The sequence below is a fragment of the Euprymna scolopes genome, chromosome 46, assembly GCF_053919585.1.
Source record: "Euprymna scolopes isolate OS-2025 chromosome 46, ASM5391958v1, whole genome shotgun sequence".
Taxonomy (NCBI): Eukaryota; Metazoa; Mollusca; class Cephalopoda; order Sepiida; family Sepiolidae; genus Euprymna; species Euprymna scolopes.
In genome coordinates, this window is record NC_136527.1 from 181,388,712 (window position 1) to 181,404,412 (window position 15,701).

At 30.5% G+C, this 15,701-nt stretch overlaps 1 long non-coding RNA gene across 1 annotated transcript; it reads left to right on the forward strand.

Annotated features, from left to right (window-relative positions):
- The first annotated feature begins 600 nt into the window (after window positions 1–600).
- LOC145270640 (uncharacterized) lies at window positions 601–13,717 on the forward strand. The gene is made up of 2 exons (XR_013865484.1): window positions 601–795; window positions 11,572–13,717. It is a non-coding gene; the product is annotated as an uncharacterized LOC145270640 (long non-coding RNA).
- The last annotated feature ends 1,984 nt before the right edge of the window (window positions 13,718–15,701 follow it).

Consider the following 15,701-nt stretch of genomic DNA (forward strand, 5'->3'; position numbering starts at 1 on the left):
GAGTGGTAATACCTGTTAGGGTCCCAACTATGGGTTAAATAGAATCCGACTTAAAAACAAATATACTCCATTAAAAATCGTTCCTCAAAATAACTAGATTACCTGAAAAGGGTTGATATGCCTTAAAACAAAAACAACCAACCAAAATGGGGTGAAAAAGTAGTAAAACATCATTTGACTGACTTCGCCGTTTGTGCAATTCTTTCTTTTTATTTGAGTTGTTTATATGAAATATTTCGTTTTGCAATTTTTATTTGAATTATTCGGGCTGTTGTTCTCATGTTGAATGTAAATTTAAATAATAATGTTAACAATTGTTCGACGAATAATAATGATTTGTTTAGACTTTAAAAAAAAATAAACCTGCTTTTTATATGTTCACGTATTTTTATTTTTTTAACAAATTGCACACATAAAAGTGAAATTTACATAAGAAATCGTAACAAATCTTAAACATTGAGAAATTCTACATTTGATAGAAAACAATTCGACAGACTTAACTAATGAACGGACATTTTTACACGAGGAACAAAATAATGATTGCACCGTGTTACGGTGATCTACATTCCTCTTCCTTAGCAGTTGATTTTCACGTTTAAATCGTGTATTTCAACTCTTAATTTTGATTATATTATATATTCATATATTTTATTTCTTAAAAAATTGAGCTCAGAAAACAAAATCGTATCAATTTACTATAGAAATCCTAACAAACAAATGAAATTTCTGTTTTGAACACAAAAGAAAAACGAATTCATTTCGATTTATTTTTCGTATTGAATTCTTGGAATTAAGGTAAGTTTTTTTTCTTTCTTTATTATTTTTTTACACTTTCCAAAAACTTCCCTTCAGTATGTTAAAAATAATCTTAAACATTAAAATAAGTTTATTTTTATTGCAATCCAATAAAAATATTGATTCCGCCATGCTTTATAACAGACGTAAATAAAATAAAAGTATAAATTACTGATTAAAAAAAAACAAATTTGTAATTTTTATTTGAATTATTCGGGCTGCTGTTCTCAGGTTGAATGTCAATTTAAATAATAATGTTAACAATTGTTCGACTAATAATAATGATTTGTTTTGTCTTAATAGAAAAAACATGCTTTCTATATCTTCACGTATTTTTTTAACAAATTGCACACACAAAAGTGAAATTTACATAAGAAATCGTAACTAGTCTTAAACATTGACAAATTCTACATTTGATAGAAAAACAATTCGATAGACTTAACTAATGAACGGACATTTTTACACGAGGAACGAAATAATGATTGCACCGTTTAACGGTGACCTAAATTCATTCTTATTAGCAGCTGATTTCCTCTTTAAATTCACGTTTAAATCGCGTATTTCAACTCTTAATTTTGATTATATTATATATGCATATATTTTATTTCTTAAAAATTGAGCTCAGAAAACAAAATCGTATCAATTTACTATAGAAATCCTAACAAACAAATGAAAATTCTGTTTTGAACACAAAAGAAAAACGAATTCATTCCGATTTATTTTTCGTATTGAATTCTTAGAATTAAGGTAAGTTTTTTTTTTCTTTATTATTTTTTACACTTTCCAAAAATCTTTCATTCAGTAATGTTTTAAAAAAATTCTTAGAATTAAGGTAAGTTTTTTTTTTTTAAATATTTTTTTACACTTTCCAAAAACTTCCCTTCAATAATGTTTAAACTAGGCACCGCCAAAACGGAGGGGGGGGCAGGTCAGTACTTTTTGACGGACCGTCTTTTTAAAAATCTACCAAAAATCAGGTAATTATCCGATCAATACGAAATTTTCAGCGATTATTAAGAGAAGAATGAAATTTATAACGGTGTACTTATTTTTCATAAACGATATTTATATATATATATATATATATATATATATATATATATATATATATATATATATATTTTGCTTACAAAACCCCCTTTGTTTTGAAGTGGGAACAAATATGCATAAAATAATCATCTGAACCTGAACAAAACATATTGTGTTGTTGTAAGGGACAGAATTATAGATTAAAAAAAAAAAAACTTGTTTGCATACCTTATTTTGACGTCTGAATATCAGAACTTCAATTGTGTTTAATTATCCCGCTTTTGAGTTTTGAAGTGTGAAATTCGGTGAATATGTTAAGTAAAATAATTAATTTGAGTTAAGCAAAACAAAAAAATTTTTTTTTTTTAATATTTATACGAAAAAAGCCATTTTAAAATCTTTGATAAATAAATTAACAATTTTTTTTTAGCGAGCCGAATAATGCATAGGGCATGCTTTGAAGAATCGATACCAAAAAAAAAAATCAATAAATATTGTGCCCTTTGTGTTAAAATTAGCATCATTTTTTTCGATCCCTTTTGAAAACGTTTGCCGCCTTTCGACTACGGTGGACCAAACGCGCTGAAATAATTTTTTTTTCTTCTGCTTTAAATTGCCCCCCCTCCATTTTGGGGAGCCTGGCCCCCACACACATACACATTAAAAACCAAACTCATACAAATGGTCACCCATCTGGTACTGGCCAGCCTCAGCTTAATAATACATTGAAATTTTCGTCACTGAAAAATAAGTTTTTTTGGCCTGTTTGGTCTTCCATAGTTTGCTTCTTATCAAACGCAAACGTAAACGATCTAGACTCTAGAGCGACGCGAAATAACTGGTTACATACATGAATAAGTGGAATTATTTGAAATCCAGGTACTTATATTATAATATTTTTGCATATTCTCTTAGAAAATCATCCTAAATCTTAGTTAGACAATAAATAAATTAATTAATTATTTCAAAAACCTTTTTTTTTTAAATATTTATGTACGTTTTTTGTGCAAGACAAAAAATGTCAATTGTTAACTTTTTGGGAAAATTTAACATTTAAAATTGAATTAAAAATAGTAGTAAATGTTTTACATTATTCTGTTTTCTATATGAGAAAATTCTGGGTTTTATCTTTCTGGAAAAAAAAAAGTTACTCAGAAATCATGGATTTTAATAAATGTAATTTCGTTTTAAAAAACAACAACAACAACTTGATTTTGCGGCCATTTTTCGCGGTGCCTAGTTTAAACTAATCTTAAACATTAAAATAAGTTTAATTTTATTGCAATCCAATAAAAATATTGATTCCGCCATGCTTTATATACGTAAATAAAATAGACGTCATGCTTTAAACGTAAATAAAATAAAAGTATAAATCGCTGATTAAGAAAAAATTAAATACATATTATTCAATCTGAAATTTATATATATATATATATATATATATATATATTAAATATTTGCTTATTTTCGTAGAAGTTATGTAGTTTCTGTAAAAATATTAATGTTTACCATAAACACAATAATTTAATTCGAAATTGCTCGAATTGTTAGACAACTGAGCACAAAAACTGCTTTTTCGGTATTTAATTGTTTTAATATTTTTTTTTCGATATTTTCATTTTTTTAATGTCTTGACTAAACTGTGCAAGTACCATAGTTTCTGGGAAAATATGAATGTTTACTATAAACACAATAATTTAATTTAAAATTGCTCCGAGTTGTTAGACAACTGAGCACAAAAACTGCTTTTTCAGTATTTAATTGTTTTAATATTTTTTACAAATATTTTTCTGTCTACACTTACTTATTATGTCGCTAGAGGATTCCGTTGATTTTTACTGTTTTATTTAATATTTTAGATTTCTGAATTAGGATCAATTTCTTTTATAAAGTCTACATGAACTGAGCACGCATTTATTGTTCGTCACCGATTAGCAGAAAGTAAATATAGAGAAAATATTAGTAAATGTTTACAATATAACGAGTGTTTTATTAATTTGCTTCCCCACGAAAGCAAATTAGACACAAGATCGTTTTTTATGTGGGGGGGCAACTCCCCTAAAAGGGAACACTCTGGCAGTTTCCAAGCAAATAGTAATTGTCTCAGTATGAAGGGTTTCCCCTACATTTACCAAGGAAGAATTTAGCCAGCATGTTTTGTTTTTCGTATCGGGAACAGTTTATTATTTAATGAAAGTAGATTAAAGCCCATGTGTTGTTTACTATTCTGTACTTTCACCTAAAAATTTAATAAACAAAAAAGACTGTAAAAATATTTTTCGGCATAAGAAAACTTATCTCGCCGTGATTTTTTTAAAACCCTATTTTCAAGTTAAATTCGAGTTTTATGATATCATTTTTTTTATTAAATTCTTAGATGATAATACAGAATAGTTACAAAACTCTCCTTCTCTATATTAAGAATGTTTTTCTAAATAATAGCGTTAATATTTTAGCACTGTAACATATTTGCATAAGTATCCAAAACTTTGTCAAAATATTAACATAATATTCATTAATTAGGTTTTTTTGTTTCATTTTCGATTTTAAGTGATTAGAATCTAATGATAGCATCAAAAATTGAAAGTTGCAAAAATGTTTCGCCTTTCAGTCTCATTATCAGAGTCAGTTCCCTCCCCCGTTAAAGTTAGTCACAGTTTTGTTGGCCCCATCGACTTCTTCTACTGCTGGAGTCTCCTCCTCATCCTCTGGTGCTGCTAGAGCCTCCTTTTCATTCTCTGGTGCTCCCATGCTTTTCCTAGGAATGACGTCTACTGGTCTTTACTTTGCCTTCATGACATGCCCTCCTCACCATGGCGCAGAAGTCTCAGGTGGTTTAGAAATACATCTGAGACTGAAGTGTTGACTCTGTTAATCTCCTTAGATCTTTCCTCTGCAGTCTTGAGCAGGCGATTGAGGACTGGCTGTGGATCTATGGGGTGAAAGCCATATTTGCAAAAGCCTGCCATTAGGTTTTCCCTTTGATAAGGGAGCTGAATCATGAATTTACAGAGCAGTTTTGGAAACATGTCTTTAGGAACAGTGACTGCATGTTTGCTTCCTGATTGTTTCCACGCAGTGAGGATAGACCTCCACTTCCTTTTCATCAGACCAAAGAATGCCACAGAAAGGGGTTGGCACAGATGTGTGGCGCTTGGTGGGAGGCAGACGAATGCTATATTATTGTCAGTACATTCATGTAACATCTGATTACTGAAGTGGGATGATAGGTTGTCGCCAATGAAGACTTTCTTTCCTGGCAATTTGCTGCAGTATGGCAGAGCAACACCATGAAACCAGTCATAAAACATGAGTGGTCGAACTGACTTTGACTGGTTGTACCTTAGGAGGACCACCTTGATGCCATATATCCCACAAGTTTTCAGTTTTATACACGACATATAGAGGCAGCAAATCCCCTGCAGTACTGTCAGCTAGCATGAGGCTGGTGGATGATACATTCAGGGTATTTTTCAGCACGTTTAAAAATCATATGCCTGTGGCCAGGATCATCACTTAAGTTTGTCTCGTTGTAACTGAGGACTCCTTCTAGTGTCCTGGCCAACTCTGCAAAATACTCTTTGATCGAGCCAATACTGACATCAGCTCTTTTCTTTTAAATGTTTTGACACATGCGGTTCTTTATATGATCTTTGTGCCACTTCATAAACGACTGTGCCTAGTTCTAACTAGGGACATTATCCTTGAACTTATTCACAGTCACCCTGTCTCTGTCAAGAACTCTTTTGACAGTCATCCATAGATCGATGATGTCTAATGGGAATCCTCACTCTGACACAGCTAGCAGGTGCACGACAATGGCGTTCTCCATTATGGATGAAATGATGGTCTGTCCACCTGGTGACCACAATGGTCTTTCAACCTAAGTCACCTGAAGGTAGTATTGCAGCTTTGCACGACTCATACTAGAGTCCCTGCAGGATTCACGCTGAGACTTTCCTCCCTTGACGTCTGCTGCAGCCTTGATGGGGTTTTTGGAGTCAGAAGCTTTGTTGTAAGCCCTTTCACCAGGTTTTGCCTTGTAATCTCTCGACATAGTGGAGAAAGGTTGTGCGGTAAGTTGTTCAGTTCTTCTGGTTTGAATTGAAATGACGATGCTGAGAATATAAAAGAAAAGAATATCCGGTTTATTAGATTCCAAAAATGAACACATCTAAATGATATCATTAGTATGATATGAAGATTGAAATTACTAGGCCTTGGTAGGGATAGGACTAGGGTTAGTTTTAGGCTTAGAGTTAGGTCTAAACTTCGGGCTAGGGTCAAGGTCAGATTTAGGGTATCGTAAGGGCCAGACTTACCCGGTAGTGTAAGGGTAGGATTTTTCAAAAAAAAAAGTTCCTAATAGGAATAGGTAATTATATTTACACATACCTGTTCTGAAAATAAAGGAAATCTGGAAATAATAAATGAGTAAATTGAGCAAAAATTATAAGTTTTTTTTTGTTGTCTTAGTCACCTTAATTCAGCTTTCACAGACTGGGGTGAAAAAGATAACCTCAGCCATCTAAAAAATATTGACATAAATCATAAAAAAGACCAAACCCAATTAATTCTTAAGTAGTTTACAGAATATCATCAAAAATATGAAATGTGAAACATATCAAAGTTTGACAAACCGATGCAGTGTAAATTTTCAGCATGAAGGGGCAGACATCTTGGATTCAAATGTAGCTCTGCACTAAATATTCTCTGCAGACCTATTATTACTATTTTAAATTATAAAACAGATTACTGATTAAACAAATATTTACTGGGTTGAAAATAATTTTTAAAAAGTCATTCAACCTCAAAGGATGGTAAAACTTTTTCTTGTTCCTGGTCTTAGTCACCGCAGTTGGCATTAGTCACCCCATTCTATGCTATTCAAGATACCGGTCTATCCTCTAAAACCTAATAAACCATTACCAATTTTATGATAAGGTTTAGAAGACTTTCAAGCATTAATAGAGGAGAATGGTTTGGATTTTGATGTCAGATTGATGAGGAATAGAGAGAAGATTCCATTAAATAACTTAATCTTTAACATTGGTGAAAAGCTTTATATGTTTTTGAAGATTGTCGTTGTTGCATCAATACAGAATCATGTTAATCGTATCTTTGTAGACGTATAGGATACTCTTATGTCTAAGTAATTTTCTTACATGGTGGAGAAGCTTCTTTGAAGCAGGCTTTGTAATGTCCATACTATGTATTTAAAGATAAAACATTTCATATTTAGTAAATAAGGTTGCTAGAATATTTACTGGGTTGAAAATAACTTTTAAAAAGTCATTCAACCTCAAAGGAGGGTAAACTTTTTTCTTGTTCCTGGTCTTAGTCACATCGGTTGGCATCAGTCACCCCAGTCTATGGTATCAAAGATACCGGTCTATCCTCTAAAAACTAATACACCATTACCATATCTATGATAAGGTTTAGAAGACTTCCAAGCATTACTAGAGGGGAATGGTTTGGATTTTGATGTCAGATTGATGTGGAATAGAGAGAAGATTCTATTAAATAACAACTTTATATGTTTTTGAAGATTGTCGCTGTTGCATCAATACAGAATCATGTTAATCATATCTTTGTAGACGTATAGGATACTCTTATGTTATTTTTTTACATGGTGGAGAAACTTCTTTGAAGCAGGTTTTGTAATGTCCATACTATGTATTTTAAGATAAAATATTCCAACTCCAATTTCTAACTTTCAAACAGTAGAAACCTTATTTATCCAGGCTTGAAGGATCCATGAGCGTTTATCATGACTACTCTCTTTTTTTCTGTTTTTTTTTACCAGAAACTTTTGCTGTCTATATAGTAGTTTATGTGTTCCTCTTTTTCCTTTTTGGCATCCTTTCTATTCCTAAGAAAGTAGTCCGCGATTATGGAGGGGGTGTTCCTTAGTTGCGTTCTTAGTATTTTCCACATAGTAGATAAACATGTTATAGGCCTGTAGTTGCTTAGGTGGTCCCTTTTGCTGTTAATTTTTCCACCTTTAATCATCCTTTATAACACATCTGCTTGCTGCTCAGGTTTTGGGTTAGCGAATACAGAGAAGATTTCATTAAAAAAGAAGATTGACTGATCAGCAATGGATACGAATACAGCAAAGATTCCGTTTAATAACTTAATTTTAATGATTTTAATTTTTAACATTTTGAAGAGCTTATATGTAAGACTCTTTGAAGTTTGTCGTAGTTGCACGAAGCCATATTTGGCAACAATACACAATATATATGGTAATAGTATATTTCATATTTAGTAAATTACAAATTTTGTTTAACCGATAAAGGTCAAACATTAACTCACTTATAATTTCTACGTTCAGATGAATTAGGAATAAACAATATATAAATTTGAATATTATGCTTGGAATTTGAGAAATATATAAGAAAAACAAAAAATTATTAGTAATAAAAAATATAGAGAGAGAGAAAATCCTATCGTTATAACAATAGTAAATGTTGCATTAAAATTTTCACACACACATGCCACAAACCGTGTATATATATATATATATATATATGTATGTATATATATACGTGTATATATATATATATACGTGTATATATATATGTGTATATATATATATATATATACGTGTATATATATACATGTATATATATATATACGTGTATATATATACGTGTATATATATATATATACGTGTATATATATATATACGTGTATATATATATACGTGTATATATATACGTGTATATATATACGTGTATATATATATATATATATATACGTGTGTATATATATATATATACGTGTATATATATATATATGTGCATATATACGCGTATATATATACGTGTATGTATATATATGCATATATATATATGTGTATATATATATGCGTATATATGTGTTTATATATATATATACGTGTATATATATACGTGTATATATATGTGTATATATACATACGTGTATATATCTTATATATATATATACATGTATATATATATATATGTGTGCATATATATACGTGTATATATATATGTGTGTATATATATACGTGTATATATATATGTGTATATACATACATATATATATACGTGTATATATATATGTGTATATATATATATGTGTATATATATATATGTGTGTATATATATATACGTGTATATATATATACGTGTATATATATATACGTGTATATATATATACGTGTATATATATACGTGTATATATATATACGTGTATATATATACGTTTTTATATATATATACGTGTATATATATACGTGTATATATATATGTGTATATATATACGTTTATATATATATACGTGTATATATATGTATATATATATATATACGCATTTTCCTTAAAACTGATACACGTTTATAATGTATATATTTAATAAGGCTATAAAATGTGCGACAGTTTATTAACGTTTAATGAAAGTAGATTTAAACTTTCAAAGCATACATAATTTTAAACATTTTAAAATAACAGGAATATAAACTTAATTCATATTCTTACATTTACTGCGTCTTACATATGTTTCATTGACTGGCATAAACCAAACAAATCTGAGACTTTTGATTAGTTTATCGACAGAGAACATGTACAGTTTTCTTCTTGGTTTAAAAATGAAAGGTACTTTTAAAGCGAATTAGAAAGGTTTAAAAGACATAAAGATCCGAAATCTAGTAAAAACAACCAATAGATAAGATGTTGAAGACATATGAGTATGCACAAGAAATAAAGACATTCAGTTCATAAAGCACGAGTGGTGAAGGCCAATTCTAGACACAATATTTCAATTTATACTGAGCTTTCAACATTACTAGATTTTATTGGAAGAGAAAAAAGAAATAAGGATAAAAATAAACAAGATGCTATAAAAAATTTTAAATACCAATATAAAAATTTTTAAATAACAATATGCAATTATCCTTTTAGGAAGAGAAAAAAATGAGGATAAAAATAATAAAGATACTATAAAAATTGTAAAATAACAATATGTAATTTTACTTGTAGAAAAAAAATAAGGATAAAAATAATAAATAAACTATAAAAATTTTAAAATAACAATATGCAATTATACTTTTAGGAAGAGGAAAACATAAGGATACAAATAGTAAAGAAACTAAAAAAGAATAACAATATGTAATTATTTTGTTGGGAACTGGAAAAAAGAAAAAAGTATTAAAATTGTAAAGAAACTATAAAAATATAAGAAAAATAAAAATATGTACAAAATGTTGGATGTAATAATTCGGTGAATATTAGTAATAAATATTTTTATTCCAATGATAAATAAAATTACTTAAAATTTAAAAAAAAACTGCTAAGAATATCAATTTTGTACTGATAGAAAAGATACCCGTTTCGCAGGTTGTGAGAGTTTTTAGGGATACAAATATGTATTATAGGCAGTTAATTAACAAAATTAAATCGTGATAATCGATTATTAAAACTGTTCATATTATTTGAATAATAAAATATGAGAATGATAATGCATGCAAAAGCGTTGAATGAAAAAAAAATCAGTTTAATTCTACAAATAAAAATTAAAAAAAGAAGAAACTAATCCTGTTGTATTAGATTGCTATCACCAGAATTAACACATGTTATGGAAATGACCAGTTTAATACAGTTATCGAGAACAATAATTAAACAAGAATATATTTCCACACACATGATTAAAATAAAAAAAGCGACTGTTATTATCCATTACAAAGTAATTGGATTCTATATTGATTTAGTTTATTAACGTTAGATACTTAATATTTTCTTTTCACCTTTTCTTGTTATGATTTTTTTGTTAGTAGCACCTATGGTAGTAGTATGATTATTGTTCCTAAAAATTATTTCTATATTATTGTTTATTTTACTTTATTAATCACATTAATTAACTTTAAATGGTATGGTTAATATTTCTATTCACCTTTTCTTTTATTATAAAACTAGCGGGATGCCTGGTCCTGCTAGGGTATTTGGCGGTGAGTGTTGAGCTAAAAGCTATCCTGCAAAGGAGGACAAGAACGTGGAAAAAGGGGATAGATAATAAAAATAAAGAAAGATAGGAAGAGAGGTTGGATCGAACTCAAAAATGCATGGTAATCAGTTTTCCTCACCAAAGAGAACTGTGAATTATTCAATGAGTTGGTAATTAAGTCAAGGAGCTTAGGAGTCGCCATGGATGCACAGGAATGAACAGTGCTTTTTAACATGTCCAGAAGCCAGTTAATTATCCCGCTTTCTTGTCATTTTATTTATTTGTTTTCCCACGAAAGCAAACTAGACACAAGGTCGTTTTTAATGTCAGGACCCCCTCAAAAAAAAAAAACGGAGGCACTCTGGCAGTATACAAATAAATAGTAATTATCTCAGTATGAAGGTCAAGGTTATATCGCAGAAATCCCTTGACCTTGAGATGTGTAACAGGTGCCATTCAATTCCTTTCATGGAGATCTATAAGTGTAGCAAATTTGAAAAGAAAATCCGTGTCGGACATGGTTTGTGCCCCCCCCCCAATTTATCGATTTGACATGGAATGAGCCTATATTATTGTTTATTTTACTTTATTAGTTGCATAATTTCTTTATCTATTACAAAATACTATGAATAGTATTAAACATTTAAACAAGATGAATGTGAATAAAGTGTTTATTTCTGTGATTTTTAAATGCTTTATAAAGTTATGTTTCTTGTTTTGTTGGCACGATTAAAATAAAAAATGATATTAAAATATAAAATTTTATTTTATTTTTTACAGATGTTCCTGCCTGAACATTTTTAAAGAATTTTAATGATCATCATTTTCCTAAAACATTATTCTATAGACAATTTGTGCCTTACACGGAAGACAACCAAAAACGTATGCACACAAATGTGAGAAAAGTCAATATTTTAACTTTTACATTATAAAATATCTCTTATCAATTAAACGATAAATGATACAAATTGAGGTTTCTTTAAAATAAAATCAAACTCGCATCAACAACTGAATTACAATAGAATAAGTGAGGAAAAAATTCAGTATTGCTTATAAGTAAGTAGTGATCATCTTGTTCCAGGATCAATTCTATTTAAATATGTCTGCACACAGTGAAGAAAAGCTACATCATTGTAAAGTGTGTGGATATTTTTGTTCTAAAAAATCGAATTTAATGAAACATATGAGAACTCACGCTGAGGGAAAGCCACATTTTTGTGAAGTGTGTGGCTATTCTTTTTCAAGAAAATCGAATTTAGTGAGACATATGAAAACTCACCCTGATGGAAAGCCACATTCTTGTAAAGTATGTGGCTATTCTTCTTCTACAAAATCGAGTTTAGTGAGACATATGAGAAGTCACGCGTGGGGAAAGCCACACTTTTGTGAAGTGTGTGGATATTCTACTTCTATCAAATGGAATTTAATCATACATATGAGAACTCACACTGGGGAAAAGCCACATTCTTGTGAAGTATGTGGATCTTCTTTTTCTGTAAAATCTTCATTAAAAATGCATATGAGAACTCACACTGAGGAAAAACCACATTCTTGTGACGTGTGTGGATATTCTTGTTCTAAAAAATCAAAGTTAGTGACACATGTGAGAACTCACACTGGGGAAAAGCCACATTCCTGTAAAGTGTGTGGATATTCTTGCTCTGGAAAATCCATGTTAGTGAGACATATGAGAATTCACACTGGGGAAAAGCCACATTCTTGTAAATTGTGTGAATATTCTTCTTCTGAAAAATCAAAATTAGTAAGACATATGAGAACTCACTCTGGGGAAAAGCCACATTCTTGTAAAATGTGTGGACAATCTTTTTCTGAAAAATCGAATTTAGCTACACATATTAGAACGCACACTGGAGAAAAGCCTTATTCGTGTGGAGTCTGTGGATATTCTTTTCGTCAACAATCTATTTTAATGAGTCATATGAGAACTCACGCTGCCACACAGTTGTAAAGTCCTGTTGGGGGGGGGGCTATTATACAATGCAATACAATGGTGTGTGTAAATATGTCCACTGAAAAATCTGTAAAAACTTGAATAATGTTGTAGTAAGTCTTGGTAATATGTTTACCAGAAAGAACAGTTAGAAATAAGTCATACACCATCTGCTATGACTACGAAACACCTACACCGACATACCTAAAAATGGGGTTATTAAGCCTGACATAGTGATATGGGACGAGAGAGGAAAGTGGCAACCCTAGTCGAAGTAAGCGTCCCTAATGGATCTGAGTTGAGATAGAGAAAAACAAAATACCAAGAACTTATATACGACATGCAAAGAAACTAAAATCTTAATAAGATATCCATCATACTAGTCATTATAAGAGCAAGTGGACTAATGGAAAAGAATTTCAAAAACTATCTGGCAAATATATCCGGTGAACCAAGTGCAAGAGATGTGCAAGTGTATGGATATTCTTTTTCTGAAAAGTTATATTTAGTTATTCATATGAGAACTCACACTCAAGAAAAAAATCCATATTGTGTGAATATTTTAGTCTATAAAATCTTGATTAAGCCCCTTGATTTCTTAAAACTTAGTGAAGTATTAAACACTGCCAAATAAGGTCTCCTCAATATGCCTATAAAATCTAGTTAAATTAACCATATAAATGCTCACAGGAGTACCTTCTGATTACTTTCCTGGTGTTCTCGCTCAGAGCTATCAGTATGAGGACGTATAACGATACGAATCCAGCGAAAACTTTCATGAAAATCATGAATATGAAGCCGGATAAGGAAAAATACTGCCGGGACATCACTCAGTATGAAAAAGTCACCAAAACACGTTTACGCACCAGCGTGCGTTAGGAAAGCGATTGTGCAACTTCTCCCAATGCTGAAGGAGGATATATTTCCACCACCAGCAATCTGGCTAATGCATCAGACCACAGAACATCTCAAAAACTGAAAAATATACAGGAAAACATGTACAACATGATAAAAAAAAACAATTTCTGTTCATTGCCACTACTCACACCAAGCGTAGTAGCCAAGAATCAAATGGTGGCTACCCATGAAATATCCATAATGGGACCTACAACAGATGTAATTCCAAACATTCAGATCTTTACTGAACCACCTGACTCTTCATCATCAAACTCTGATGAGAGTGAAGATAGCACATCTGACACAGAAGATGCCATGGATGACATCGAACCTAGTCTACTTAACAGAAGATGCCACGGATGACACCAAACCTAGTCTACTTAACAGATGACGAACCCAACCAAGACTTAATAGAGGACCATCACCACCATGATCTTTGGATCAAAAGCTAATTATTAACCAATCAACTGAACAAGAAATAGAAGAGCTTGCAAATAAAATCGAACTGACAAAAAAATGGAGATTGAAGAACGACTCAAATTCAACCATAACTGAGATAAACCATGCTAACTTCGGTGCTGCAGGTTATATGCAAATTGAAAGACCAAAAGAGGAAATGAGGAGGAAGAAAAATAGATACTTTCAGAAAGGAAGCCTCCCAAAATAATTTCCTATACTGTGAACCAAACGAGATCCCCACATCTCCTAGGAACAATAAATAGAATGGAGAGAAAATATAACATCAAATATCATCAGCGTCTAGAAAAGAAAGCAGAATATGAAACTTTAATTAATGGATTAGCTGAATAGATCAGGGGTAAAGACAATAAAATTAAAACTAAACAAATGAATGGCCAGTTCGATCAAAACCCCTGATTTGTGCACCGAAATCTAACGAGAACCACAATTTTCCAGAGTTCAAACGCCATCAAACAAAGAAGATGAAGGATGGTTCTGGAGATCAATCTATGAAGACCCAAAACAACATCAATAAGCACAGTTGATTGAAAATGTAAAAGAAATCAACCAGAAAAAAACGCAGATGCCAGAAATTATTTTTACTTTGGAAAAAACAAATTTCTGCAATTTCACATCCCCTGGCATTGATAAATTACCAAATATCTGCTTAAAGCAAGTAATATCCACATTATCTACTAACTTTAAAAAGAAAGAAGAGGAGACACTAACTACCGGCATCACAAATCTCATTCCCAAGACCGAAGAAACCCATCGTTCTAGAATATAACCTAATGTTAAATATATTGTTGGAGCGATTCTTATTCACAAATTCCTGCATAGATAACCAATCAAATATCACTTAAAATATATAAAGCCTCTTAATCAAATTCTGACATCGGAAATATCACTTAAAATATATAAATCGCCTTAATCAAATTATCACATTGGATATATCACTTAAACTATATACAGTGCCTTAATGCAATTCTCACATTGGAAATATCACTTGTGGAGAAATATACTTGTTGTGGTAGGGTCCTTATGAAAAAATATTTGAAATTATGCAGAATCATTGCGACTGTATCAAAACTATTTTAGATAAACTATATTATATGTAGTGTGTTTTTGCATTTTCAACTAATGAAAAAATATTTGAAATCATGCAGAATCTTTGCAAGTGTATCAAAACTATTTTAGATAAACTATATTATATGTAATGTGTTTTTGTATTCAACTAATAAATATTTGTTAATGAAGCCGTTTGTCTTGTTTATATTTTTAGTTATTTTATCTGCAGGACACAACCTTGTTTATATTTTTAGTTATTATTTTATCTGCAGGACACAACCTTATTATATTTTTAGTTATTATTTTATCTGCAGGACACAAACTTGTTTATATTTTTAGTTATTATTTTATCTGCAGGACACAAACTTGTTTATAGTTTTAGTTATTATTTTATCTGCAGGACACAACCTTGTTTATATTTTTAGTTATTATTTTATCTGCAGGACACAACCTTGTTTATATTTTTAGTTATTATTTTATCTGCAGGACACAACCTTATTATATTTTTAGTTATTATTTTATCTGCAGGACACAA